The 27,489-nt window shown below is 39.8% G+C and overlaps 1 protein-coding gene across 5 annotated transcripts in view; it reads left to right on the top strand.

The window, feature by feature from the left end:
• LOC132395973 (rab effector Noc2-like) overlaps positions 1 to 27,489 on the top strand; it is a 234,463-nt gene that overhangs the window by 6,148 nt on the left and 200,826 nt on the right. Inside the window, exon 2 of one of the 5 annotated variants that reach the window (XM_059973218.1) lies at positions 9,474 to 9,574. The exons of the other annotated variants lie outside the window; for them this stretch is intronic. The gene's annotated coding sequence lies outside the window, so the exon portion shown is untranslated. The remainder of the gene's footprint in view (positions 1 to 9,473; positions 9,575 to 27,489) is intronic. 5 annotated transcript variants of the gene reach the window in all.

The raw sequence follows: 27,489 nt of genomic DNA, 5'->3' as shown, positions 1-27,489 counted from the left end.
AGCCTCTCCATCACATTATTGCTCTTGTATACTAGACCTCTTGAAATGAATGTGAACATGGCATTTGCCTTCCTCACCACTGACTCAACCTGCAAGTTAACCCTCAGGGTGTCTGCCGAGTCTCCAAGTCTGCCAAGGACTCCCAAGTCCCTCTGCATCTCAGATTCCTGGATTTTCTCCCTGTTTAGGAAATAGTCCGCACATTTATTTCTACTACCAAAGTGCATGACCATGCATTTTCCAATATTGTATTCCATTTGCCACTTTCTTGCCCATTCTCCTAATCTGTCTAAGTCCTTTTGCATCCTACCTGTTTCCTCAACACTACCTGCTCCTCAACCAATCCTTAAGGTCAAAAGACCTTAACTTAAGGACCAACTTTATCCTTAACTACCTAGAAATTTACTCTATTATGGTCACTGTTCCCAAAGAGTTCCCTTCCACCACTTGCCTGGTTTAAATTCCCAGGATAAGGCTGAGTGCTTCTCAGTTTCCAGTAGAACTCTCGACATACTGTCTCAAAACATGTTCTTGGATGAACTTAAGACATTTCGTTCCATCTTGGACCCTTGCATTAAGACGGTCCTGGTTAATTCTGAGCAAGTTAAAATCCCCCTGCTGCATTTACATCATTCTGCAGTTAGTTTACACACTCATTTTTCTTTTTCCTGCAGACAGTTAGAAGGCTTGTAATGTAACTCCCCAGCAAAATGATTGCATTTCTACTGAAGTCTACTCATATGACCTCATTGGATGATCTCTTGAAAATATTGCCTTATTCTCTTTAATCAGTAGTGCAACTTTCCCCTCCTTTTTTACATTCTGTCTGTCACATGTGAAGTTTCCATAGCATGGGCTACTATGCTACTAGTCCTGCCCTTCTCCCAAGCCATTTCCATAATTAGAATAACATCATAAATCTAGCATTGTGCGGTAGGTGGGGAGATGTTGAGGATGGATCAGGCAAGCCCAGAAGGCAGAACATACGGAGACTGGTTAAGAAGCAAGAACAAGTGAGCAGGCTCAGCTGCCTTTACTTTAATGCAAGGAGCTCACAGGTAAATCTAATGACATTGGAGCTTGGATCAGCCCTCGTTCCCTATCACCCTCCACAGCAACAGTAGATAAACTCTTCCAAACAGCAAGAACAACCCTTCTTACTCAGTTTGTTGTAACCAGTTCTTCTTTTACATATCCCACCTAATTCAGAAGCAATGCTCATGATCCACATTCACAAAGCCATATCTTCTGCACTGCCTTGTGTTAATCTGTTCTATCTTCCCATTTCAATCCTCACCTGGCATGACGCAGGCAGTAATCTCGAGCTACACAATCAGCACTTGGTTTTGTTGCATAGATCAGTGTCCATCATTTAACATTTCACCAATCCACATTCATTACCCGGTTTGATATTTTTAATGAGGTGCAGTTCAAATTGAAATAATTTGAATTTTGAATCCATATCTTATGCACTTTTTGTTGGATTTCTTCTTGTGTCCTTTTCATTTATTGAAGAGTACAGTTAAGCATCCAAGTCTTGAACTAATGAATATTTAATAAAATTTGAGTGCAAAAGAAATGAGACCAAGTGGGAGGTGTTGATAGTGTATAAGCAGTCATAGGTCTTGAAAGTATGAAAATTGTATGGGAAGAGAGAAAGACTGAAAGAAAAGTAAGTCAAAAAACAGATGCTGGAAATCCAAACGAAAAATAAAAGAGAGTGTGTAGAGAGAAGCAGAACTTACATTTCAGATCAATGGGCTTTCATCAGTGCTGGAAAGTGAGGATGAATGATAGAGAACAAGGGAGATTTGAAAGGATGAGGATCAACATTAATCCAGAATACACAATTGCTTTAAGTTTATTTTAAAGAATGCTTGTTACTCATGACTGATCAGTGTGGTAAAGTAAAAATAGAGGAAGATGAATGGGATATTGGAATAATGGTCAAAGGTGGGTGGTTAATGAAGGTTATTACGAGCTGAATAGATTCATTGTTTTAACCTTCTCTCAATATTGAATGTAGTCATGAGTTATAGAGCACTCCAGCACAGAAACAGGCCTCCTGCCCATCTAGTCCGTGCTAGCCTGATATCCTGCCTAGTCCCATTCTCAGTTTTTGACCTGAGATAGGGGAGGCTGTTGATAATTGGTGAGCACTGTATCCCACAGAGGAGAGGATGGTAGGCTGATACGGAGTGTGAAGTGTGTTTTCTGAGCATTTAATGGACACATCTATTTTTATATTTTATTAACCCCTGTGTTTTACCGACACGTCTGATAGTCCAATGTGGTGATTTTTGAGTTACTGTCTTCTGAGTCATTTCACTGCACTAGTGCAACAACAGACCCAAAAAAGTCCGTCTTTACAGTGAAAGCTACTTATCAATGGGTTTTACTTGGACTGGGGATCCAAGTTGTCTGATACCATTGTGCCCAGTCTGTGGCAAACAACTTACAAATGCAGCAAAATTGAAATTGACACTTAACTACAATCACAGCCATATGACTTATAAAAGTGCTGATTATTTTAAATAGCTATTGGAATCTCAAAACAAACAGAGTAAACCTTTTGTTCATAAAGTCACAGTCAGTAAAGGGGACAAGGAGGCAGGTTATTTAGTAGCAGAACTTATTACCCAGAAAAGGAAAAGTCACACAGAGAGAGCCTAATAATGGCAGCATGTAAGATTACAGTGGGTAAAATGCTAGGACAAGATTCAGTACCAGAAATTGAAAAGGTTTCATGTTCAATGATGGTGATGGCTGGTTCTTCACTTGCGAAGATCAGGAGGGAAGAAGAGTCCTCAGGAGCATCGTTGTTGACTGTAGATGCCAATTTTGGATCTGCAGACTCTGGAGCAGTACGGACACGGAAACAGCTGGGATGAGGGCTCTTGGGTAGTAGGATCCTTTCTGTATCTCCTCTTCAGCAGTCACTTTTCTGGATTCCTCAGGATTCTTGGCTGCGCCGTGGATCAGCGTTCTCCAGCGGTCTCTGTCGCAAGCCAGGTGCTGCCACTTGTTGACCTCAATATTTGCTTGAGGGAGCTGCAGCTTAAGTTGGTCTTTGCACCTCTCGTGTGGGGCACTAATAATCTCCCTTGCCCTCAGAAAGTTCTCCGTAGATAACCTGGAGTTGTCCATTCAGAGCTGCCTGAGCACCAAAATGGCTTCAGTGGTCGGAAGTTGAGCCTTCTCCATGACGTCGTTGTTGGAGACACGATCATGTCAGCTGATACCCATGGTGAAGTGGAGGTAGTGCTAATAGAAGCGTTCGAGCAACTGGACTTGCTTGTGGTACAAGACCCAGGCTAAGGAGCTGTGCAGTAGTGTTGTAATGATGGCAGCCCGGCACGCCTGGGTTTCCGTGGACAGGCGCAGCTGGTCATCCTTCCACACGCATTTCCGGAGGCCCCCAAAGGCACTGTTAGCTCCTTTACTACCACAGGGTCATTTGAGATGGTGTTGCCCAGTTAGGTGAACTGCTCAACCATGGTGAGAGAGTGGTTGTCAATGGTGATCCGAGGTGGGTTGTAAATGCCACGAGGGGGCTACTATTCAATGTTGTCAATAAATTTTTGTTATAAATAGCATTTATTAAAATAAATTTACAACCTTAAATTAAATCTACCAAGCCTACCTTTAGAAAAATTAAGTTCCATTTTTGCTTAAGCCAGTTATTTAACAGAAATTTCTCATGTTTGCCTTATGAGTTTTTAACATTTATGAAGGGGAAAGAAAGAGATTAATTTCAAGAAAGGTAAGCTAACCATAATTATCTGTTTATTTTCAACAAAGGTTGGCTAAAACTTCATTCTCCACTCATTATTTCTTGACTATTATATCTATAATTTATTGATCACACTAATGTATCATGAGTAGTAGATATAATAATTTTTACGCAGGGGTTACCTGAAACGTGAACATTATCACAAGGCTTCCTCCAGGGCAAAGAGGCTGAGAAAGCCTGGTATATCCTGTCTTTTAAAATACTTCCCAGTAATTTACCCGTGACTAATGTCGGGCTCCATAATTTCCTGGCTTATTCTTAGAGCCTGTCCTAAACAAAGAATCAATGCTGCCCTTCTCACTTGTCTGGCATCTCACCCATAACTAGTGACGTTCTAATTATCTCTGCTAGAGACCTTGCAAATTTTGCACTAGCTTCCCTCAAGTTCCAGGAGGACACCTTGTCATTGCCTGGTGATTTATCCTCCCTAATTCACCTCAAGACAGCAAACAGTTCCTCCTCTGAAATCTGTACACGGTCCATGACCACACTACACTTTTGCCTCAGTACTGCAAATTATGTGCGCATCTCTCGAGTAAAATACAGATGAAACAAATTCATTTATGATCTCCCCTATCTCTTTCAGCTCCATGACCACGCCGATCTTCAAGAAGATCGATTTTTGTCTCTTGCTATTCTTTTGCTATGGAAGCCCTTGGGCTTCTCATTCCAGTGAACTTGCTGATCTTTAGGGAATACGGGGCAACAGAGCCTCACTGAGTTTCAAGGAAGTCTAAGAACTGGGTCCTGAATGGTGTAATAATTATGATATTTTGAAAGTACAGAAGTCATTACCCTCTTTCATAATCTACAGTGTGAAATTGATAGGCAAATTTTGCAGATGATAATGCACTTTCATTTGAGGGAATTGATTTGAAATCTGTGGTTGAGTAGATAATGATAATAAAGATTTGGTTTCGCCTTTTGTGCTTTTGTTCTCTTTTAGGTTCACAACAAAAGAAAAGTCACACTAAATGCAATATCCTAAGAGTAATGTTGATAGGGCACAGTAAAACTCAATTTGCTATCTAATTATTTGGAAATCCTGATGGGTTAATGTTTGGTTTATTAGGTGATGTCTCATGTACTTGCTTGAAACTCACTGGGGCTCTGTTTCTTATGCTCCCTAAAATCACTGGAAGCTGTATTATACTGCTGTGCAGTATTCTTAAAAAATTGAGTTGAAAGTGTGTTGGGGCAGTAATCAAAATATCATCCAAGCGCTCAGAAAATCTGCTAGTCTGGCACCACTGGTCTCCAAAATGTGCCAGATTAACTGGGTTTTGCTGTATTTAGAAGTAGCTCTTACAAGTTGTAGAGATTTCTGAAATATTTTGTATTAAATGGAATAATTTGTAATCTATCTGATAATGAGGGTGACAGTGGAATATAAGCAACTGCTAATTAGAACTTCTACAGGCAAGTAAATAAACATAACAATAATTAGAATTACTCCCTCAGAATCAGAGTTAAAGAATTAACATTTGGGCATTAGGAAGTTGCTGTACTTGTCTTCACAGAAGAAGAAACCCTTTAAAAGCAAACATAAAATTGTAGGTAATTAAGGGGCAAGAGTGAACGAAAACAAAAATTGTCCAAGCCAAACTCACAGGACTATGATCTTACAAATCCCCTGGACCTGTTGTCTGTATCCTAGGTTTCCAAAATGGGTAACTTCAGAAAAAGTATAGTCATCAGTTTTCATTTTTCAGAAGGGTCGCGAGAGTTGAAAACAGTGAATTCAACAATCCGAGTCAGCTGCTGTAACAACACCATTTATTAACAAAACGCTGAACTCATTATAAACCGCATGATAACTAAAACTTATCATGAATAATCACAGTGTAAGAAATATTTAAGAATTCTTTGTGGATGCAACCACTAATGTAGCTGAAGGGGAGCCGGTGGATATAATGTATCTGGACTTGCATAAGACATTTTGTAAGATGCCACATGACAGGGTACTGCACATGATGAGACCTCATGAGGTCGAAGACTACCTTAGAGGTCTTGGAGAGCGAATATAAAGCATAAGCCATTTTCAGGTTGACAAGCTATAATTTATCTGAGTGATTGTTTCTGGGTTTGCAATTACATGCAATCTCTATTAATGATGTAAGAGAAGGGACTGAATATAATATATCCAACAGTGGTGAGACTGAGATTCAGAAAATAGAAGAGGTTAAATGAGTAGGTAGAAAGGTAGCATATAGAACACAGTGAGATTATGACAAAGTGGTGTTGTTTAAAAACTGTGTGACTATTAATCTTAATAATCAGAAATGCCTGTACAAACAAATATGAAATTACATGCAGGCAGAGGAAGTAATTAAGTAGGCAAATAATACACCACCCTTTAATGCAAGGGAAATAATCACAGGAGAGGAAGTGTAGCTGCATCTGTACAGGGATTGATTGGAGCATGCCATATGGTTTTTGCTTTAGTTAGCCAATGGTATAATTGGCTTTGATGAAGTGCAGTGAAGGTTAGTTTTAAGATGACTGCTGTTTTAGGAAGGAAAGTTCACCAAAATAAACATATGTTCCTTGGATTGCAAAACAAAGGAGGTGATCTCACTAAAGCATGAAATTTTGAGGAATATTGACAGGGTAGTTACTGGATTTTACACCAGACTGAGATGAGAAGGGTTTTCTTCTCGCATTATGGTGTGAATTTTTTACAACTTGTTTTAATGAAGGGTTTTAAAAACTGAACAATTTTATTCTGATTTGAGGTGCAGTAAAAAAATGGTAGTCTATTATCTGGCCCAGTTATTAGTGCAGATTGTTATCTAGTGGTTCAGAATTCAACCTGGATGTGCAACTAGAATCAAAACCAGTCATTAGGTTCATTATCGCTAACATGTACTCAGTGGCCCTATTAATGAGGTACACCTCATTAATGTAAGTATCCAATCAGCCAATTGTGTGGTAGCAACTCATCGTATAAAATTATGTGGACATGGTCAAGAGGTTCACTTGTTCCGATGAAATGTCAGAGTTGGCAAGAGAGGTGGTTTGAGTATCTTAGAAACTGCTGACGTCCTGGGATTTTCATGCACAACAGTCTCTCGAGTTTACAGAGAATGGTCTGAAAAACAAAAAAAATCCAGTGAGTGGCAGTTCTGTGGGCAAAAAATGCCTTGTTGATGAGAGAGCTCAGAGGAGAATGGCTAGACTGGTTCAAGTTGACATGAAGGCAACAGTAACTCAAATAACCACATGTTACAAGGGAGGCAAGGCAGTGGCTATATATCATTAGGAATTTGAGATTTGGTTTGTCATCTAAACCAAAACTGAAAACTTCAACAGATATACCATGGAGAGCATTTGGACAGGCTGTATCAATGTCTGGTATGGGGTGGGGTGCTACTGCACAGGATCGAAAGAAGATACAGAAAGTTGTAAAATTATTTATCTCTATCTTGGGTACTAGCCTCCATTGTATCCAAGACATTTTCAAAGAATGGTACCTCAGAAAGGGGTTGTCCATTATTAAGGATCCTCACCACCAAGGACATGCCCTCTTCTCATTGTAACCGTCAGGAAAAAAGTACAGAAGCCTGAAGGCACACACACACTCAGCGATTCAGGAACAGCTTCTTCCCCTCTGTCGTCCAATTGCTAATGTTCGTAATGAACTCACAAGCACTAGATTATGTTTTTAAAATTATTTCTGTTTTTGCACTATTTTTAATTTTACCTTTTTAATATACACACACTCATGTGTATGCGTGTATATATATATATTTACTGTAATTCATTTTTTTCTCTATTGTGTATTGCACAGTACTGCTGCTACAAAGTTAACAAATTTCATGATGTATGCTGGTGATATTAAACCTGACTCTTGATTCTGGACCATTCAGAAAACTGATGGCAGAGTAGAAAAAGCCAATCCTAAAATGTTGAGTGTGCCTTTTTGGGTTCCTGTACCTCATCTCTGCTGGTAGTAACAAGAAGAGGGCATGCCCAGGGTGGTGAGGATTCTTAGACCATAAGACAAAGGAGCAGAAGTCAGCCATTCGGCCCATCGAGTCTGCTCTGCCATTTCATCATGAGCTGGATACTTAATGATGGATGCTGTCTTCTTGAGCAACGTTCCTTCTGGATTTTTTTTTACACCTGTGCAGACTAACCGTTGCTCTGTGCAGGAACTTCTTACATGGCCTGAAAACTGCATGACACTTTCAATGTTTGTTTTGTAATGTTGTTCGTCCTTTGGAGTCGAAGACGACCACGACTTCTGCCTGGTGGAGGGTTTGTGACTGTGGGTCCGGAGGTGACTGGTGAGGCCAATCCGGGCCCTGAAAGCTCGCCCACATGTGGGACACATAAGGGCAGGTGCTGCACAGGTGTAAAATGCACACTATGAATATGTAGAATGAAAATTGAAAAATCCCATACTTACGATTTTATTAATTGAAGCGTACAATGAAATACAGTATTGACATCAATACATCTGGGGTTGAGAGGGTGAACAGCTTTTTTTTATTAGTTTTTTTATACATTTTCTACATAACTACAAATAAAAAAACCCCAGATCAAAATGAAGAACATTGATACAGTGCAAAAATAAACATACAATAACAATCTGATACAGAGAAAGATAATTGAAAAAGGGGTGACCAGCTTTGAGTTCCACGGCATAAACATCACCGAGGATCTCATGTGATTTGTACATACTGGCTGTGTAGTGAAAAAGGCACAACAGCGCCTCTTTCACCTCAGAGGGTTGAAGAAGTTTGGTGTGGGCCCCCAAATTCTAAGAACTTTCTATAGGGGCACAATTGAGAGCATCCTGACTGGCTGCATCACTGCCTGGTATGGGAACTGTACCTCCCTCAATCGCAGGTCTCTGCAGAGAGTGGTGTGGACAGCCTAGCACATCTGTAGATGTGAACTTCCCACTGTTCAGGACATTTACAAAGACAAGTGTATAAGAAGGGCCCGAAGGATCATTGGGGACCCGAGTCACCCCAACCACAAACTGTTCCAGCTGCTCCCATCTGGGAAATGGTACTGCAGAATAAAAGCCAGGACCTACAGGCTCTGGGACAGCTTCTTCCACCAGGTCATCAGACTGCTTAACTCATGTTGACGCAACTGTATTTCTATATTATATTGACTATCCTGTTGTACATAATATTTATATTAAATTACTATAATTGCACATTGCACATTTAGATGGAGATGTAACGTAAAGATTTTTACTCTCCATTTATATGAAGGATATAAGTAATAAAGTCAATTCAATTCAACAAAAAAATCTTTCAAGTTTCATGAACTTTTTCTTATCTGTATTACAAATCCTATGTCTATGAACGCTATCCAAATTAATTTTGCATCCTGATGCAACATATGTCTTACTCCTCATTAGATCATCCAAATGTTCTACTTCCAGTCTGTTTCTGGATTTATATTTGATTGAATTCATCAGATTGAATCCATGCTTGTAGTCAGCGCTACAAGATTGAAATGTTCCAATGATGTCAACAAGAATTGGCAGGTCTTGAAATTCTTTGTTTCCAAGCACGTAGTTCAATGTATCAGTGAATATCTTAATTGAACCAGTCTTAACTGTCTCAGAAACAACAGATTTGAAATCACAGTATTGCTGCAATATTTTTGAGGCAATACTTTTGTAATAGTACCTGAGTTTTTTTTGTCATTGGTACAGCGTTCTCTTTTCCAAATTCAAAATTGGCTGGGGTCAGGACAATGGGCTTGTGCTGCTGGCATGAAGGCTGGGGTCTGGACCTTCATTGCTGAGGAACCTGGGTAAGTTTACTGCTGAAATCAAGGTCTGAAGTGCTTGTATACTTCCTGAACTATTTAAACTCAACGTTTAATAGAGAATCTATTATACTACTGTGTAACATGTAAATAAGGTGAGTCAAAGTATGGTTGCATATTAATTGGAGTAACATCCAATTGTACAGAAAATTGGCTTGTCTAGGACCACTAAAGTCCCAAGCATGCTGGGTTATTCGCATTGAAGCACAGGGCAAAAACCGTTGAAGCCCATGATCAGATCAGCCACGATCATATTGAATGGTGAAGCAGGCTGGAGGGGCCCTTACCTCCTGGTTCTTAAGTTCGAGATTCACGATTGTTTGTCATTCTGCATTCTGCAGTAAAGCAGAACAGAATGGTTGTTACTCCAAATCGGATACAGCATTAAAAAAACACAATAAACATACAGAGCATAACAAAAAACTCAATAAATATAAAAGCAATCCTATAAAACACAATGTACAAGTACCTGTTGTATACATAGACTGATTATATGTACATAAAATGATACCAGATGATGAGCATGTATTGGTGGTGGGTGGAGAGGTGGGTTTGTAGGCGGAGGTTTTGATCAGCCTGATGGCTTCAGGGAAACATCTGTTTCTGAATTTTGTGGTCCTGGCGTGGATGCTGCATAGTCTCTTCACTGATGGTGTTTTTAATTGTATAGATTTGGACTATTGTTAAATATAATTATAATAATTACCATTACCATGAATTTTAAGGGAATTTTGAATCATAATTTTACTATAAAGTGCACCACTACCCAAAATTATCCAAATGTGGGGAATGTTTACTGCATATCTACATACAAAAATGAATATAAAATATATGAATATAGGCTCAAAAGATGAACCTATTGTTAAACTGGTTGCAATGTATCACCTTAATTAAAATGATGGATGGAGGTTGTGTTGGTAGGAAAAAGACAATTAAAAATGTCATGACAACAGTGAAAAATTAGCCATTATCAAGTCGCACTCTTTCAGCATTATTGATTGCATTTAGCTTTTAACAAATGTTTTGTACAGACATTGCTGTTATCATCTAATTAATCTACTAGCAAAATGGTCTTTATTGCTTTTCTGGAGCCCACTTCTTTGTTGTCTTTCGTCAAGGATAGTTTGTTCTGTAACATGTCAATGGTGGAAAAATCTTGTCACCTTAGGCCATTTTTGCACTTGTGTTTGTTTTTGAGAAGCTTTTGTAGTTTATTTTTACCGAATTTCTTTGCTATATTAGGATGAAGCAGACTTTTGGCAACTTGAAAGCTATGTTCAACCCTGACCTGGGTTTCTGACTCTGCTTATCCCTTCCTGAACAATCATCACATATATTTCTAACCCCTGAGGTGACTTCCATTTTGCACTTCCCAATTCTGTGTTTTTTTTTTAAAGGAGTTAACTAAGAAGATTGATGATACACTAACTAAATAGTCTTTAGTAAGCACAAAGTACAGTGCAGTTGCTGTGGTCAAATCAACACGTACAAAATCTGGATGAACTCAGCAGGTCGGGCAGCATCTGTTGAAATGAGCAGTCAACATTTCGGGCCGAGACCCTTCTTTAATAAGGCTTTTTTCAAGCTCCTGCAGGGTCCTAAGTGCTGACCCAGGGTGAGCTGGCTAATTAGATCCAAAATTGGTTTGATAATAGGAGGCAAGAGCTGGTTGTGGAAGGAAGCTTTTCTGATTGTGAGTCTGTGAAGATGGGTGTACCACAGGATATCTGCTGGTATTTTTGTTGTTAATGATGTATGATTATATATTATTTACTTGAAAGCAAATATAGATATATTATTAGTACATTTGCAGATACCACTAAATTGGCAGTTTGTAGATGGCAAAGAAGACAGGGTAGGGATCAGATGGAAAGTTGCACAGCGCATTTGCAATTGGAATTGAGTCCTAACAAGTGAGAAGTGATGCTTTTAGGGAAGCCAGTTAGTGGCAGGACATATAAAATAAGACCATATGTCACAGGAGCAGATGCTAACTTCTTCATTCCCAGCTTAATTCATGTGAATCTCCTCTGGTCACCCTCTGATGCTAGCACCTCCATTCTCAGATAGGGGGCCCAAAAACTCATATTCCAAATGTGGTCTTAGTCCAAGCGGTAGGATTTTGTCATAATCTACCACAATCTCATGATCACTATAATCCAAATGGTAGGATACTATGGAATCTAAAACTGGCAACACAGGTAGATGGGTGATTGCAGAAAGCATGCTTGGCTTCATAAATTGGGACATAGAATATTAAAATTGTGATGTTATGTTGCAACTTTACAAAACACTGGTCAGACCTTTTGGAATCTACTTTTTTAAAAAATAATACTTTTTATAAGATTTTCACTTTTTAACAAACTCATAAATCTTTCACACTCACTGGCAGAAAGCAATATAGCAGCTAACCCAACAGTTTATCAGCTTCGCAAACACAAGGAAATCTGCAGGTGCTGGAAATTCAAGCAACACACAAAATGCTGGTGGAACACAGCAGGCCAGGCAGCATCTGTAGGAAGAAGCACTGTCGAAGTTTCAGGCTGAGACCCTTCGTCAGGACTAACTGAAAGAAAAGATAGTAAGAGATTTGAAAATAGGAGGGGGAAATCCAAAATGATAGAAGACAGGAGAAGGTGGGGTGAAGCTATCAACTTCCTGATTTTTCATTGGCTAAGTATTAGCGCATTACCTACATGATGTAATTATTTTAATTATGTAGCCTATTAACTAGTTTATCTAAGGACGTTCTTATCTTGTCTATAAAAGTGATAGATTTTTCAGGGGCACCATTTTAGCCTCTTCTTTATTCCTTTATCCTAGGAATAATTCCCCTGTTAGCAATATTTCTTAGCTCTTTATTTAGTTAGCCTAATATTTGTATATTTGTACTCTAAAATAAATTGAAATCTTGGAATTAAGACTGCTTGCAATTGTTGACTCCCAGAAGAGCCTAAAGATCAAAAATTAAGTGGAGATCCAACAGACCATACCTAAAGCATTGTTTGCAGTTCTGGTTGATATGACTATAGGAAGGATGTGGTTGCATCGGAGAGAATGCAGGAGATCTTTGCCAAGATGTTGTCTGGAATCAAGAGTGATAAAAGACATAGTGAAGAGTAGATAACCAAAATGCTTTTCCCATGTTTGTGTTATCCACAAAAAAATGGAATCAGTTTAAGATGAGAGGAAGTTTTTTTTTTAAACACAGTAGTTGATATCTGACTACCAGAGGAGGTGATGGAGTCCAATACAGGCACTGTGTTTAAGAGACATTCAAACAGATACTTGTATAGCCAAGGCATAGAAGGATATTGACCCAGTGAGGACAGATGTCACTAGTGTAGATGATAAAATGGTTAGTATGAACATAATGAGCCAAAAGGCCAGTTTCTTTGCAGTACAACTTTATGAAATTCATTTGGATGAAGATCTAGTTCGCAGGCAAACTTTTATTCTCTGATACCTATCCTGTCGAAAGGTACAAATTCTCATCCTTTAACTTGCTTTATCTTTACTCCTCCTGCCAGCCCTCAGTAGCGTTTCAGGATTCTAGGACCACACCCTCTCAGTGGTTCCAAATTCGAGCTCTCACTGTTTCTGGACCTTGTACTCATACATCCGTTCTGCCTGAGCAGGAAGTCCTCTTCCAGGCGTAAATAAATCAACAATGTAGTGTGCTGTAAGAATCACTGACCTCCAGAAAGTGACAGTCACATTTTCTTTCCATTGCATAGTTTCAGTATTTGTTCTCTTGCTGGTACAGGATCAGTAAGTTATTCAAGTAAGACATCTGTGAGATTCACCTTCAGTGCTACTAAGATCCAGCACTCCGCTGAATGCTACTAAATCAATAACTTTGCTTACCTTACTTGTGTATACTGGTTAAAGGCTAGACGCCTCTTTGCGAGATGTCTTTCTACATTTCTGTGTACCAGTACTTTAAAATGGATGGGGAACGTAAGTTAAAAGTTTGTACAGAAATAAGGTCCTCCTATGCACTTTATTTCATGGGAAAACAGGTGATATACAATGGCATGCAAAAGTTTGGGCCCCCCTGGTCAAAATTTCTGTTACGGTGAATAGTTAAGTGAATAGAAGATGAACTGATCTCCAAAAGTCATAAAGTCAAAGATGAAACATTCTTTTCAACATTTTAAGCAAGATTAGGGTATTATTTTTGTTTTGTACAATTTTAGAGTGGAAAAAAGGAAAGGAGCACCATGCAAATGTTTGGGCACCCCAAGAGATTTGAGCTCTGATAAAACTTTTACCAAGGTCTCAGATATTAATTAGCTTGTTAGGGCAATGGCTTGTTCACATTTATCATTAGGAAAGGCCAGGTGATGCAAATTTCAAAGCTTTATTTATATCCTGACTCCTCCAACCTTGTCCCAACAATCAGCAGCCATGGGCTCCTCTAAGCAGCTGCCTAGCACTTTGAAAATTAAAATAAATGGATGCCCACAAAGCAGGTGAAGGCTATAAGAAGATAGCAAAGTGTTTTCAGGTAGCCGTTTCCTCAGTTCATAATGTAATTAAGCAATGGCAGTTAACAGAAACGGTGGAGGTCAAGTTGAGGTCTGGAAATCCAAGAAAACTTTCTGAGAGAACTGCTCGTCGGATTGCTACGAGCAAGTCAAAACACTTCACTGGTAGAGGGAAGAATGAATTCAATTTAAATACCAGCAAATTTTGGAAACAAATATCACACCGCCTGTAAAAGAGCTGAAGACAAAAAGAAGATAGCTTCTACAACAGGATAATGATCCTAAACACATCTCAAAATCCACAATGGACTACCTCAAGAGATGCAAGCTGAAGGCTTTGCCATGGCCCTCACAGTCCCCCCCAACCTAAACATCATTGAAAATCTGTGGATAGACCTCAAAAGAGCAGTGCATGCAAGACAGCCCAAGAATCTCACAGAACTAGAAGCCTTTTGCAAGGAAGAATGGGCTAAAATCCCCTAAACAAGAATTGAAAGACTCTTAGCTGGCTACAGAAAATGTTTATAAGCTGTGATACTTGCCAAAGGGGGTGTTACTAAATACTGACCATGCAGGGTGCCCAAACTTTTGCTTCGGGCCCTTTTCCTTTTTTGTTATTTTGAAACTGTAAAAAGATGGAAATAAAAAAGTAATCTGGCTTAAAATATTAAATAAATGTGTCATCTTTAACTTCATACCTTTTGGAAATCAGGTCATCTTTTACTCGCTTAGCTATTCACAGTAACAGAAATTTTGAACAGGGCTGCCCAAACTTTTGCATGCCACTGTAACCTGCTGAGCAGAATACCAATGATGTGATGTAATATAAATGAAATTTGATTTATTTTATTGTTGTATATTGATAATACTATGTAGGATTCCTGCAATTTTGACAAAGAAACTACCTCAGTGAGTAAAATCGCATAAGTTATTGTATTTTTAAAAATCTTGGTATCCTGTTAGATTTATTTGTTGAGCTGCAGTGTGGAACAGGCCTGCCCAGCCCTTTGAGTGAAGCTGCCTAGCAACCACCGATTTAGTCCAGCCTGATCACGGGACCATTTACAATGACCAATTAACCTGACCAGCTGCTACATGTTTGTGGGAGGGAACTTCAGGGCATCAAAGGGTATGGTGAGAAGGCAGGTGTATGGGGTTGAGTGGGATTCGGGATCAGCCATGATGTAATGCCGGAGCAGACTTGATGGGCTGAATGGCCTAATTCTGTCTTGTGTCTTATGGTGTAACTGGAAATCGGAGCACCTGGAGGAAATCCATGCGGTCAAGTGGGGAACATACAGACTTCTTGTACTTAGCGGTGGGAATTGAACCCAGGTCGCTGGTACTGTAAAGCACTAATCACTACACTACTTGTGCCATCCCATGGAAAAAAAAGTGAATTTCAACTTGAAAGTTGTAGACAATTTGCTAACAACTGCAGTTACTGGAATATGTTTAATTTATGTGATTGTCAAGGCTAGCTGAATGTCAGTGTAATTCCAATCAGGGTAAATCTAGTGATTAATACCATGAAGTTCTGTTCAATGTGTTAGAATAAACGTGCAGTATGAATTTTTTATTCATGACAGATTGGAATTTTACAGAATATATGAAGCATGAAAAATCTAAATAGCACTTTTTATTGTTCAAGTTCAGTTTCAAATTTATTGTCATTCAACCATACACACGTATACAGCAAAACAAAACATCGTTCTCTGTGGGGCAAGGTGCAAAACAGAGTGCATATAGCACATATTGTTATGATAAAGCACATACAGTCACAAAATGAAGTAAAATCTCTGGCATGGCCTGAAGATTGACGGGATTACATAAAGTGTGAGTTATATGTTTATGTAAGACAGTATAATGTTACTGACACAAATATATCAGAATCAGGTTTAAGTTTACTGGAATATATGTTGTGAAGTTTGTTCTTTCGCAGCAGCTATACATTGCAATAGATAATGATTAAAAACTATATATGTGTATCGTTATCTGTATTTGTATGTATAAAAAAGAAAAATAAGTGGTGCAAAAAGAGGTGAAAAATTGCAAGGTAGTGTTCATGGGTTCATTATCCATTCAGAAATCTGATGGTGGAGATGAAGAAGCTGTTTCTGATATGTTGTGTGCATGTCTTCAGTCTCCTGTACCACCTCCTTGATGGTAGCAATGAGAAGAGGGCATGTTCTGAATGATGGGAGACCTTAATGATGGATGTGGCCTCTTTGAAGCCTCACCTTTTGAAGGTGTCCTTGATGCTGGGGAGGCTATTGCCCATGATGGAGCTGGCTGAATTAACAACTTTCCAAAACCTTTTCCACAGAGGCCCCTCCATACCAGACAGTGCTGCAGCCAGTTAGAATGTTCTCCATGGTACCACCTGTTGAAATTTGCAAGTATCTTTGGTGACATACCAATTCTCCTTAAGCTCATAATGAAATATAGCTACTGTTGTGCCTTCTTTGGAATTGCATCAATATGTTAGACCCAGGATAGATCTTCAGAGATGTTGACACCCAGGAATTTGAAACTACTCACCCTTTCCACTTCTGACAACTCGATGAGGAGTGGTGTGTGTTCCCTTGACTTCTCCTTTCTGAAGTCCACAATCAATTCTTTGGTCTTACTGATCCTGAGTGTAAGGTTGTTGCTGCGACACCATTGAACCAACTGTACACCACCTCATCACCATCTAACATTATGGCAATGATGGATGTATTGTTGGCAAATTTATAGGTGCCATTCAAGATGTGCTTGTGGATGTAGAGAGAGTAGAGTAGTGGGCTAAGCATGCCTTCTTCAGTTGCGCCAATGTTGATTGTCAGAGAGGAGGAGATGTTTTTTCCAATCTGTACAGATTGTCTCCAATAAAGAAGTCAAGGATCTGGTTACAGAGGGAGGTATAGAAGCCCAGGTTTTGGAGTATGTTGATTTGAACTGAAGGTATGATTGTGTTAAACGCTGAGCTGTAGTCAATAGACAGCAGCCTGATTTGGATATTACTAATTTCCAGGTGATCCAAGGTTTTGGCACATGGCCTAGTGGGCAAGCCATCAGACTAGTAACCTGAAGGTCACTGGTTCAAGCCTCAGCTGAGGCAGTGTGTTTGTGTCCTTGAGCAAGGCACTTAACGACACATTGCTCTGCGACGTCACCGGTGCCAAGCTGCATGGGTCCTAGTGCCCTTCCCTTGGACAACATCGGTGGCGTGCAACTGCCGGTTTCCCATACAACCCTGCCCAGGCCTGCGCCCTGGAAACTCCAGGCGCAGATCCATGGTCTCTCGAGAAGGACAGATGCCACCACCAAGGCCAAGTGGAGAGCTTGTGAGATTGCATCCATTGTAAACCTTTTGTGGCAATAGGCAAATTGCAGTGGGTTGAGGTCCTTGCTTAGGTAGGAGTTGATCCTAGCAATCATTAACCTCTCAAAGCACCTCATCACCGTAGATGTGAATGCCACTGGGTGATAGTTGCTGGGGCAGCTCTTCTTGGCACTGGTATGATTGTCACACTTTTGAAGCAGGTGGGAATCTCTGACTGGAGCAGTGAGAGATTGAAGATTTGAACACTCCCGCCAGTTGGTTGGCACAGGTTTACCGAGCTTTATCAGGGCCAGATACTTTGTGAGGGTTCACCCTCTTGAGAGCTGTTCTGTCATTGACCTCGGAGACAGATACAGGATTCACACAGATGTATAATAAAACAAGCAGTCGTATAAATATGTAAATCAGCAGCAATAAAAGATGAAAAATGACCAAAGTTTGAAGTAAATTTATTATCAAAGTACATATATGTCATCATATGCAAACCTGGTATTCACTTTCTTGCAGGCATACTCAATAAACCAATAATAGAATAATAATCATAATAGAATCAATGAAAGACCCCACCATTGTGTTCAACCAGTGTGCGGAATGTAACAAACTGTGCAAATAGAAAAAGAAAGAAATAAAGAATAGTAATAAATATGGTGATCAGAGATGATGACCAGTCTATAATGAGTTGGGGAGCGGTGGTGGTAGGGGGGGTGGTGGCAGGGCTTTGAGACGGTGCACATGTGTTCTGGGTGGTAGCAGAGTGTTAGGAAATTATTTTTAGCTTGAATCAAAGGTCCTTAATGACTAGTGGATTTCTTCGAAAGTGTATTTGCTTTTCTTTTTAAATCTTTTTATTAATTTTTAAGCAAACATAAATGAAATATGAATACAAAGTGTTTGAGAGTACATAGTTGATAGTTTAAGTAAACATTCAAATATATAATAATCAATTTATATAGCCTCCCAAACTCATAGTATTTATGAACAAAAGAAACAAAAAGAAAAAAAAACCCAAAATAAAAGAGAAAAAAAAACACTAACCAACATGGGCCATTGCACAATGTCAGATATGTACAGTAGTGCCAATAACTCCGAACCTCCATCCAAATAATTAAGGATAATAAAAGTGAAGTTTAGGAAAAGACAATTTAACTCATATGAAAATGTTGAATAAATGGTCTCCGAGTTTCTTCAAATTTAACTGAAGGATCAAAAGCAACACTTCTAATTTTTTCTAAGCTCAAACAAGAGATAGTTTGGTGTATTTGCTTTTAAGTGGGTGTACAATGAATATAACTCAGCAAGGCCTTAGACAATAATGATGGAATCATCTGTTATTAGCTGTGCCTGGTGCCCACAATATTGAAACATTTGGCATGTCAACAAAGAAGACTTTTGCAAATTTCTATAGATGCATGGTGGAGAGCATTTCCTGGTTGCATCACAGCTTGGTATGAAGCCTTCAGTGCACAGGATCGCAAAGGGCTGCAGAGAGTTCCATCACGAGCACGACACTCTCCACCATCCATGACGTCTTCAAGAGGTGGCAAGATAGTGGCATCGCTCTTCACTTTATTACCTTCATGGAGTTGAAGTTAAAGCCTGTCCTGAGCCTTTATTAACGTGAAGTGACTGAGAGTATGAGACTTCCCCCCCCTCCCTCCCTCCGGATAGGATGCCAGTCTATCGTGAGGTTAACCCCCAGCAGCAGTTTCCCCAGCATTTTCAGCTGGGTGGACTGGAGCAATGTGTAGTTAAATGCCTTGGACACAAACACACAGCCTCGTCTGGGGCTCGAACTCACGACCTTCAGGTTGCTAGTCCAACACCTTAACCACCTGGTCACATGCCACACACTCACAGAGTGAGGTATGGATGTCTAAATACACCCACTCCAAGTTTTAAGACCAACTTCTCCGCCATTAGATTTCTGAATAGTCCGTGAACAATACTTTGTTATTTATGTTTTACATTATGTATTTAGTAATTTTTATGCCTTGCACTGTGCTGTTGCCACAAAACAACAATTTTTACAACACATATCAGTGATAATAATCTGATTCTAAATTTCATGTCAGGGTTTGGTGCTGACTCATTTTCGCTTGTTACTGCCATGTTATGTGCTGTTATACACAAATGATGAATGATATATAATGAGACCCTATGATTTCCAAAGTGTCATACTCTTGGTAAATACTAAATAATAAGCATTTCAGAATTTTCCTTTGATTGAAATAGTTTTAAGACAAAGTGTATCTATATCAGCAAGTTTTTTTTTCGTATTAGACTCCAATTTTGAGCAGAAACCAATTAAAAGCCCATCAATTCCAAACAGGCAGTGGTGATTGGGAAGATAATCACAATCATGTATTTGTGATTCTCTTGCACTTTGCTGATAGGCATCTATTAATAAATTGAATGTTGTATATAGTAATTATTAGCAATGCAGTTTCTATTTCCAACTTTCTCCTAATCTGCTTTGCTATCTACTTTTAACTTCCGCTTAAATTCTAAGGAGTTGTGAGGCATTCCTGTTTTACTGCTACCAAAAAAAGATGGTTAACTAAAAGATTTTCCACAATGACGCATGGCCAATAAACTGCATATTTACTTTCTGAGTAGAAGGGGATAGGTGAAACCAGGGGAGGGGGTAGGTAGGCAGGTGGGGAGGAGGGTGGTAATGAAGCAAAAAGCTGCAAGGTTATAGGTGGAAAAGGTATGGGGCCGAAGGAGGAATCTGATAGGAATGGAGAGTGGACTATGGGAGAAAGGGAAGGAGGAGGGGCACCAGTGGGAGGTGAGGGGTAGGTGAGGAGCTGGGCTCACCTATCACCTTCTAGCTTCCTTCTCCTCGCCCACCTCCTTATTCAAGGCACTTCTTCCTTCCTTTCCAGCCCTGATGAAGGGTCTGGGACTGAAATGTCAACTATTTATTCCCTTCCAAAAATGCTGCCTGACCTGTTGAGTTCCTCCAGCATTTTGTGAGTATCACTCCAGGCTGCAGAGTCCCTTGTGTCTGTATGATTCACTCACAGTTAATATGCTGGTTCAGCAAGTAAATAGGAATGCAAATAGTATGTTGACCTTTATTGCAAAAGGTTTTGAATGCAACATTTAAAATGTATTGTTCCAACTTTTAAAGGGCTCTACTGCAAATGCATCTCTAATATTGTCTACAGATCAAGAGACCTTTTTAAGGAAGGATATACCTTCAGTACAGCGACTGCATTGAAGGTTCACACACATTTATCATAAGAAGGGGGAAATAATAAAAGTTGGACATATTTCTCGGGGTTTGAGAAATGATTTTCATTGAAAGTGCAAAAAACTTGTAGGAAATTTTAGAGAATAAATGGGAGATGAAATATTTCTTGGTGGGGATGTTTAGGACATGAGACTGCAGTCTCAGAATAAGAATTAATCTGTCAGTGATTTTTTTTTGGCACTTCTTTTAGCGTCTTACTCCTTCAGTGTTGTTTTTGTTTTCAAGTGGCATTTGCATTTCCATGGATTGGCACTCTAGTGTGTACCTGTATGTGAAGAGAATGTATAGACAGTGTTACAGTCGGCCCTCCTTATCTGCGAGTTCTGCATGCGTGAATTCAACCAACCGCGAATTGCGAAAACCCGGAAGTGCTCTTCCAGCAGTGGTTGTTCGAGCATGTGCAGACTTTTTTTCTTGTCATTATTCCCTAACAAATGCAGTATAACAACTACTTACATAGCATATATATTGTATTATGTATTATAAGTAACGTAGAGATGATTTAAAGTATACGGGAGGATGTGCGTGGGTTATTGTGGATTGGGATCGAAAATAATCAGAAGTTCTCTTACTAAGTAAGTCGGAACAGCTACATTATTTGGCGTCAGTTAGTCAAATGTTTGTCTTAGAAAATAGTATATATTTTACCTTTCTATGCATATAAAACAATTAAGAAATGTATGTATTTCAATAATTGAACCATTATGTTGCTTAGTAATAATTGTAGCTTTCATCGGGGTAGGGCCTTTCTCACTTTATCTTTTAAAATTGTTGACCGACTGTAGCCTAACACTTTTCCAGACCGATGGTGTTTCACCTCTTTCGGATCGCTTTATTTCCACTTTATTTTCAATTGTGATCATGATTATTTTCGTGAACAGAAACACTGCAAATTGAGAGCTCCACTGGGTCCTAAAGACCACTGCTCTGTGACAGGCTGAATAAGTTCAGTGGTTCTGCTGGGTCCTAAAGTCCACTGCACTGAAACAGGTTAAATAAGGGACTTGATCATCCGCGTTTTTTGGTATCCGCGAGGGGTCCTGGAACCAATCCCTGGCGGATAAGTAGGGCTGACTGTATTTTGAAAATATCTCATTTGTTGATGATTTTAGGATCTTTAGGGTGTTGTTAGCTCTCGTTAGTAGTACATTATACTCTTGCTAAACAAGTCTGTGGTTTCAAATCATCTTTTGTTATTTCTTGAGCGGTGTCTGTTTCTGTACAAATCTTAGAAAAATTAGAATGTGTAGATAACATAAAATTAAGGTCCACCAAAACACACAAAATTCTGGAGGAACTCAGCAGGGTAGGCCGCATCTAGGAAAAGAGCAGAGTTGACTTTTCAGGCTGAAACCCTTCAGCGGGATTTAACAGCCCTGCTGAAGGTGTTTCAGTCCGATACGTTGACTGTACTCGTTTCTTTGACGCCGCCTGACCTGCTGAGCTCCTCTAGCATTTTGTGTGAGTTGCTTAGATTTCCAGCATCTGCAGATTTCCTCTTGTTTAAGGTCCACAAAGTTCACTTTTTTCCACCACGCTGATGAATAATAGTAAGAGTTGATAATTAGACGTGTAGCATTTGGAAAGCTACTGTATATGAATTGTTATTCAAAATTCATTTGATCAATTTTATATACATAGAAATCTGTAATTCCATAGGTTAAATCCTGTGTTTAGGAAGAGTATTTTTTTAAACTGCATCAGGCTGAGGTAGGGTAAGGGGGTAATGAGGATTGTGCAGATACATGGAGGTGGAGGTAAATGTGTGTGTATTTGTAACTCTTCTGTTTAACCATATAACAATTACAGCGCAGAAATAGGCCATCTCAGCCCTTCTAGTCCGTGCTGAACGCTTACTCTCACCTAGTCGCACCTACCTGCACTCAGCCCATAACCCTCCATTCCTTTCCTGTCCATATACCTATCCAATTTTTTTTTAAATGACAAAATTGAACCTGCCTCTACCACTTCTACTGGAAGCTGAACTATATACTGAAAAATTTAATGAACAACCACAAGGCGCTAGTCATTATATTCCAGCCACATGAACAAATAACAAAAATTACTCTAGCATGTTGGTTAATCTACAATTTGGCAGCATTGTCAAATGCAGACACATGACTTTAGTTCCTTCCAGTAATGAGTCAGCCTGAGCAATACTGAATGTAAGCACCTGGAAATTCATAGGCTGGGATCAATTAGGTTGGGAATGTGTTTGGAACGATGTCAGTATGTAAAACTAGTTTACTTTTTTGGGGAGTTGCAATTATACAAATATAAAGTGAAAGTTTAAGTAACTCATTACAGCCAGATTGATCAGCTTTTACCATTGAGGCAAGAACATGGCTGATATGATCTGCAGAATTAGATACTGTACTGACTTATCCCATCTGAGTTTCATTCATTCTGAATGAAATTGATTTTGTTCCATAAATTATATTTTTATTCCTTGGAGCATTGTTGTCTTGGAATTGGATTTTGCCTGTACAGGTACTTGGTGTGGTAATGCCTAGGGGAATTCCAAAAAAGTTGCAGATTGGGTAAGTTTATCTGTAAGAATTATTAGGGTGTTTTTCATTCCTGATTATAAACACAAGAGATTCAGCAGATGCTGGATAACTAGAGTAAAACACACAAAATGCTGAAGGAACTCAGCAGGTCAGGCAGCACCTGTGGAAGGATGCTGCATGACCTACTGGATTTCTTCAGCATTTTGCGTGTGTTAACTCTTCCATTCCTGATTACCTGGTTAAAATACAAACTGGGTGTTTTCCTGCTGCCTGCTGCCCATAGGGGCCATGGCTGTAGCTCGTTTTGCTGCTCGGGAGCATGGACAGTGAGCCAGAGGCGCACTGGGAAAATAGGGGCCATATTATGTTGGTTGCTGTGCTTGGCTGCAGCCACACTTCTCCCCACCTCCCTGCGACAGTCCTCACAGATCGAGTGAATCCTATAGAGCCTGCCGTGCACATTGACTTGTTACCCAGGCAGAGACTACAACACATTTGTGTTGTATATCATTTTCAAAGTCACAAATATGTACCGAAATAGCAGAGACTAAAGACTGCTGCACCATCTATGCCATTCAAATACTTCTTACATGTAACCTGTAACAAATAAACTTAAAAAAAATACAGAAAACCACTAGTTTAAATTGTCCAATTCAAATTTAATTGCTGGTGACAACTTCCCAGGAGTCACTCTGCCAGGTAATGCAGGTGATTCCCGGGGATGGAGAGGCTCTGCTCTTGGTAGCTTCTGGATGTGTTGGCATCCGGAACAGAGCTGTTCGATGTGTGTCCCAGGCCAATCCTTTCGTTTTGACCACACCTAGATGTACGGCACGTAGCTCCACCAACACCAGATTTAGGCTTGGATGGCACAACAACTCTCAATCCCCACATAAGGCAAGCCCCGTCAAGGGCGAGTTCATCCCGGCACTGGTAAAAATGGGGGAAACGGAATTTCTGCTGCACATTCCAGCCATTTTGGGTGGCCATGTGGAGCTGGGGCAGTGTGGGGTCTTTTCTGGTTTCCCTTTGGATCTTCTCTGCTGTAATAGGAAGACTTTTGATTTGCATTAGGAAGAATACATCAATATGAGTGTCCTCTTTTGTAAATTTTTCAGCTATTTCCTTTTCCATAGGTGAAGGGGACAATCCGTCAGCATTGACATGAATAGTTGTCCTCTTGAGTTCATCTTGTAATTGTGTCCTCCAGGAATCAGAGGCCGTATCTGCATTAGTGCTGCTGCTAATAGTGGAACATTCTTTTGTGGGTTGGAAATGGACACTAGGTATTGATAGTCAGTAATGAGGATAGGTTCTTTCCCATACAAGTACTGGTTGAAGTGCTTTATGCCCCAAACCAGACTCAAAGCCTCTCTGTCAACCTGTGCATCAGCGGTAAGGAATGTGATGCAAAGGCACTCCTAGCGTGACCTGACTGCACCTTAAGGTGAGACATCAAAGGCAAGCTTCACTGAATGATATGGGTCATAATGTGTGAGTACTGTGCCTGTCATCACCATTTTCTTTGTCTTTTGGGAAGCCAACTCACACTGCTTTGCCCATGTCATTCCTTCACAACCTATAGTAATGAGTTCAAAGGGTGGATCACGTTGCCAGGAACCTGTTAGAATAATTAACGAATCCTAAAAAGGACCGCATCTGTGACACATCGTTTGGCCTAGGGGAATCCACCACTGCTTGAATTTTCTCAGCACATTTGTGTAATATTTGAGCATCAATGATGTGACCATAGTAAGCGATGCTTGGTTTGAAGAATGCACACTTGTTATGCCATGCTTTGAACTCATAATCTTCTGCTCTTTTAAGCACTGTCTTGAGATTTTGGAGGTGTTCCTTATCATCCTGTCCGGTAACAATGATATCATCCAGGTAACACTGAGTGTCTGGGCAGCCTTGCAGCACCTGGTCCATAGCTTTCTGCCAGAGTGTGGGTGCAGATGCTACTCCAAACATAAGCATATTATAAGCGATAAAACTTTTAGTGAATGCTTATGGTGAGAACACATTGGGCTCTATTTCCATCTCCATCTGTAGGTAGACCTCTCCTAAGTCCACTTTGTCAAAGTGTTTTCTTCCACAAAGGTTTGCAAAGACATCCTCCATCCTGGGGAGAATGTTTTGATCTACTTCCAGTACTGGGTTGATGATGACCTTAAAATCACCATAGATCCAGACAGAGCCAATCTTCTTGACTACTGCTGTTGCCTATGGGCTCCACTTAAATTTGGAAAGAATTCCTTCAGCCTGCATGTGATCTAGCTCATTAACTACTTGATCACACATTGTGTAAGGAATGGGGCGGGCTCTGTAAAAGTTAGGTCTGGCCTTTTCATTTAACACTACTTTACTCTTGATATCTTTGAGATTTCCAGTGCCATCCTCGAATACTGCTGTGGTATCATTCAGTCCCTTAATTTGCCTTTAGTTGACAATAGCAGGAAATGTGACATGCAAATGGTGGATGGATTTCCAATCAAGCTGTAGTTGTCTCAGCCAATCATGGCCCCACAATGCTGGCCCTCCTGTTTTTACCACATATAATGCCAATATCGCTTGTTGGTATTTCACTGTTATGAATGACATTCCCACAGGAATTATCTTTTTTCCCAGTACAAGTTCTTTGTTGGATATCTGCAGGTTTGAATTTAGTATTTTCGAAATGCTGTTGAAACTTATTTTTTGTAATGACCAAAATAGCCAAGCCAGTGTCTAATTCTATTTTAATTAATTTGCCGTTTACTTCTGGTGTAAGCCATATTGCTTGTCTCCAGTTAGTTTTCACATTGTAAATCTCAAGGCTACTCAATCCTGTGTCACTTTCATCATTTTCAGATTTTTCATCAGCAGCATGCAGATTAGTGCTCTTGTTGAAACTGCAACTTTTCTTTTTAGCTTTTTCTCTGCCCTGTGCAGTCCATTTATTTTTTGTCAGCCCAGCATTCTGTTTGTATGTGTCCTACTCTGTGGCATTTTCAGCAAGTTCCACCTTTAACCCTGCATTGGTCTGATGTATGTGAACCCATACCACGATGGTAGCACAATTTGTGTGGCCAGGCAGGTTTCTGTTTAGATGTTGCAATTTTGTCTACGCTCACTTTCATTCTGCAGATATTCTTTGTCACTTGGATTGCTCTATTTTCTGTTGGTATGGCAGAGGTCAGCACAATGCACCTTGGTTAGAAGAAGTCATAGTCGTAATTGCATTCCATGTGCCCTGTTTCCTGTACATGGCTTGCTACAGAGTTTGTGCAACATCCTTACAGATACATCTCCTATATTGTGCAGTAATTGCCTTGGGAATCTAGACTAGGATGGTGGAGAAGTGATGAAAGATATGTAAACATTTCAAATAGAACAGCTAAATGGTATGGAACTGCAGGTGATTTCATTTATTTGAAGCAATTTGCTGTGTCCATTTTTCTTCATTCTGTTTTAATAATGTGCTTTTGATTCCTGATGATCATTGGAATCTCTTGTCTGTATTAGATCAGAATCAGGTTTATTATCACCTGCATGTGACATGAAGTTTGTTAACTTAGTAGTAGCAGTTCAGTGCAATACATAATCTAGCAGAGAGAGAGAAAAAAATAAGTAAATAAATTCCATATATTGAATAGATTTAAAAAATGTACAAAAACAGAAATAATGTATATTTTTTTTAAAAAGTGAGGTAGTGTCCAAAGATTCAATGTCCACTTAGGAGTCGGATGGCAGAGGGGAAAAAGTTGTTCCTGAATTGCTGAGTGTGTGCCTTCAGGCTTCTGTACCTCCTACGTGATGGTAACAGTGAGAAAAGGCCATGCCCTGGGTGCTGGAGGTCCTTAATAATGGAGGCTGTCTTTCTGAGACACCACTCCCTGAAGATGTCCTGGGCACTTCGTAGGTTAGCACCCAAGATGGAGCTGACTAGATTTACAACTTTCTACAGCTGCTTTCGGTCCTGTACAGTAGCCCCTCTATACCAGAGAATGATGCAGCCTGCCAGAATGCTCTCCACAGTACAACTATAGAAATTTTTGAATGTATTTGCTGACATGCCAAATCTCTTCAAACTCCTAATGAAGTATAGCTGCTGTCTTGCCTTCTTTATAACTACATTGTTAAGTTGGGACCAGGTTAGATCCTCAAAGATCTTGAAACTGCTCACTCTCTCCACCTCTACTTCTGATCTCTCTATGAGGATTGGTATGTGTTCCTTCATCTTACGCCTTATATATCTGTATTTACCGTGAGTTTCGCTACCGGCACGTAGGGCAGCATTGAGGCTCCTCCATCTCTTTTCTGTTTGTTGG

The sequence above is a fragment of the Hypanus sabinus genome, chromosome 6 (genome assembly GCF_030144855.1).
Source record: "Hypanus sabinus isolate sHypSab1 chromosome 6, sHypSab1.hap1, whole genome shotgun sequence".
Taxonomy (NCBI): domain Eukaryota; kingdom Metazoa; phylum Chordata; class Chondrichthyes; order Myliobatiformes; family Dasyatidae; genus Hypanus; species Hypanus sabinus.
The sequence above is the reverse complement of the archived record's forward strand: the minus strand, read 5'-3'. Positions and strand labels throughout refer to the sequence as shown.